Genomic DNA, 4,232 nt, shown 5'->3' on the forward strand with positions numbered 1-4,232 from the left:
ACAAAATTTATCAGTAGTAAAAATTGACTATAGTGGTGATAGTGACTAATAGTTGTGGTGGAGATGGCAGTGACTATATAAACGGTGGTGGTGGTGGCGGCTACATAGACGGTGATGATGCAGACAGTGTATATAATCATAATGATGGAGGAAGTAAGTGTGATAGCATGTGATAATAGTAGTTAGCGACGGTGATGGTTATTTTGAAACAGGTGGTTAGTAGTAGACGGTGGTAGTGATAGTGATGGTGATGACTAGGGGTATATAAAATCAAACCAAACCGCAAATCGAGTCAAACCGGGAAAAAACTCCGACTAGTGATTTAGTTTGATTTGGTTTGGTGTTGGAAAAAAATTCGACTATATTTGGATTGGTTTGGATTCAACTTAAAAAAATCAACCTGACATTATATATATAATTTTAAAATTTTATTTTATATGTAAATATAATTACTTTGATATAATTTTTAAATATCTCTTATACTTTTTCATAGTTTTAATCTTTTAATATATTTATTTCATGTTTGGAAGTTAGAATTCCTAATGATCTGATAAAGATTATAGTCCATACATGTTGGTAATTATAATAAAGTTTAAATAAAATCAAACTAATACTAATGCAAGAAGAAAATTAATTTTAAACTAAGAATGACAATTAAAATACATGATCTAATTTTACTTATTTTAATTTTTAGTCATGTAACTAATACTTACTAAATTTATTTTAGCATGATTTAGTACTTTAAATTATGATCAATTTCATTATGACTTATTAATTTGCAATATTTGTTTTACACGATTTTATTATTATTTTTTGTTGGATATTTTAGTGTCATTAATCATATCATAGTTTTTGTTATTTTTTTGAGAAATAAGTTAGATAGTTGCATTTTTGTAGGAATAAAGAAATATTTGAAGTACAAGTAAATTATATGTTTGTATGAAAACTTTATTGAAAAAAAAAACAGAAAATCCGAAAAACCCAAAGAAACCCGAAAAAACCGAAAGTTGAAAAACCCGAATTTTATTGATTTATTTTTGTTTATAAATTCAAAAATCCGACACAAATGATTTGATTTGATATTTGAAAAACCCGAACCAACCTAGTCATGTACACCCCTAGTGATGACAAAGGTGGTTAGTAATGGTAGTGATGGTTGTGATGACAAAGATGGTTAGTGGTAACGGCGAGTGATTGTGGAAGAATATCTCTTAATGATATTAAGACTCTATTCTAGATCTTAATGATTTAGACCTATTCAGACCCTCTAGAAATTTTAATGAAAACAAATATACTTAATGATCTAATGTCTGAACCATTCAGATTCAGACATCCATTAAGTGCAAGCAAGTGACGCCTAACTCTCCTTGATTTCTCTTTGAATTCAATAGTAGAATTTGTACCCAAGTCCAATCCTTCAATACGACCGGGTATTCAGAATCAAGTACTAAACCAAGTGCATTATTGGGTAAAATTTTATAAGACTTACTAATCCTGACTTGGTATTTATTCAATTTTATCTTGTAGACTTGTATGAAATAAAAGCAACCATGAACAATATGTTAAGTTGTCAATCTCATACATAGAAGATAAAAATCAACTTGGAGCTCAGATCAAAAAAGAAAAAAATATTAAGAAATTTTAAATGCTATAAATACAGCCCCGATAATATCAAGGTCTTAAAAATTTAAATTTATTTAGAAACAACAAAATAAAACTTGGCACGGATCAGAAGGCTGATGCAACAAAACATATATTATAAAAAAGACTACTAGACATATGGATTGTAAACTTCATCGAATAGGGTGATACTCTCATACCAAGTTTTTCACACCCTAAAATAAGAATGCAACTGTGGAGTCCATTTTATATTTTTTTGTTGGTCAATTTTTGCTACTCAATTACTGCAAGGGGCGGATCTACTTAGGATTATGGGGGTGCCACGCCACCCACAAGATTCGGCCGAAACGCGATGTATGTATAGGTGTATATATGTACCATTTGAATAAATATATAAATGGCACCCACAGAACCAAAAGGCGTTGTGGTGCCATTGGTATAAGGTGGTACTCCCGCCTCTCAGACCCCGGATCAAATCTGAATAACAACATTTTTTTAAAATGAAAAAGAACTCGTAGGATGAGGAATTTAGCTTCAACAATTCATATTTTGAAGATTATATTTCCTTTTTTCTTTTAAATTCTAGTTGACTATGTTTTAATTAGTAATCATTGTTGACTAATTTAATTTATCAATCTTTAATTTTTTATAATTTGTTATTAGTTACTCCCTTTGTCCCTTTTTACTTGGCCACTTTTGAATTGACACACCTATTAAGAAAATAAATAATGACGTAGTGAATTTTCCATTTTACCCCTATTAATTATAAAGTGGATAAAAAGTTCTACATTTTCAAAGTAATTAGTCATTTAGTTGTGGGTATAATAGGTAAAGGAAAAATTATCCTTTCTTGATTTGTCAAAATAGACAAGTAAATAGAGACAATTTTAAAGGAAAAGTGGACAAGTAATTAGGTGCGGAGGTAGTATTTGTTTGATGGAGAAGTGTTAAATATAGATTTAAACCATGTCACATTAAATGAAGATATTCTCTATTAATAAATTTTATTTAAAATATCCATACGGTTAATAATTTATTCTAAAAATGTATATTTTGACCCTAAAAATGCCTATGTTGTTATTTTATTATGTCCAAAATACACTTTTTCTAATGAACATAATTTTTTTTTATTTTCTAATAAAATTATTGTTTTTAAAGAATCCCTTTCTTGTTTCTTTACTTTTGAAAACATTTTAGCTACAAAAAAATGGACATAGTAATATTTTCCTTAATCTCATTTTGTAATTTAAATAGAATAATGTTATGTATTTTGTAAATAATATCATAGTAACTTCTTCTTTAAATTTTATTTAGATATAATAAAATCCTTTTTTCGTAATAAAAAAAATTCTATTTCTTAATCTTTTTAGAATTGATTAAGTAAATATTTAAAATATCACTTTCTGCCATGAAGTAGATAAAAAATAAAATATGAAATAAGAGTGGTGAATGATATTAAAGTGATTTGTTTAGTTTGTTAGCAAGGGACATATTTACAAATATAAGTAATTTAAAATATGTAAATTCGTCGAGAAATATTATAAATGAATAATATATATTTATAATATTAGTAAAATTATTTTTAAAAAAGTTAAGCTTTATGGATTTTGTGCGGAATCGAAACCTAAGGTTGATTTAGTGATCTAAGCAATGTGTTTACTTGACACCCACGAAGTTCAAATTCTGGATCAGTCTCTGATTGCTACAAGTAATTGTTAAAAAGAAAAAGTTATAAGAGTTGAAAATAAAAGATTTCATGGTTGAGAAATTGGTAAGATTTCATTTACCTATGTCATTAGTGACATAGACATGGTTTTCTCCTTCTATAAATAGAATATTTGCTCATTTGTAGAATACACAAAGTTAGAGAGAGAAAAATAATTTTGAGAGCAAAGTGAGGTATTCCATAGACTATACAAGTAAAATAGGTTGTGAAAAAAATAGAGTGTGAGAGATATTTTAGTAAAGTGGAAATCAAAAGAGTGTTATTCCTTTTGAATGTGTAGTTATCACTTTGAGTATTGTATTCGTGACTGCAGTGTAAAATTCTATACTATAGTGATATCAGTTGTTCCTCTTGGCCCGTGATTTTCCCTTATTTAAAAGTATTTCCCCATAAATTTCTTGGTCTCATTATTTTTTCATTTTATTTCCATTACTTGTACCATATATATTTTTATGCTTGTCCACGTTTTCCCAATAACGCGTTAACTAACTATGGGGTTGCTAATAATGGAATATACATCTGAATGAGGAATGTCTATATCAAACACAACAGTTACATAATTGAATAAGGCTACGATTAACTTGATTGCAGCAACTAGTCATATCTTTCCAAAGTTTTACCGTATCTTGAGCATATTTGGCTCTTGTATCTGAGCATTCTAGGCTTCTATAATTTTATCTCTAGCACACACGGTTCTATATGGAGGCCATTCATTTCAACTTAGGCATAAAGGAAGTCCATAACTGAGTAGACTTTAATATAGCTCACATGCTTTAATGTGGTTTTTCTAAACATTCTATAGCTCTTATTAGCAAAGTATAGCCCCATAGGTAAGGTACACCTGCCAAAAGCAACAAATAAAGGGATATATATATATATATATATA

The sequence above is a fragment of the Solanum pennellii genome, chromosome 4 (assembly GCF_001406875.1).
Source record: "Solanum pennellii chromosome 4, SPENNV200".
In the NCBI taxonomy this organism is placed as follows: domain Eukaryota; kingdom Viridiplantae; phylum Streptophyta; class Magnoliopsida; order Solanales; family Solanaceae; genus Solanum; species Solanum pennellii.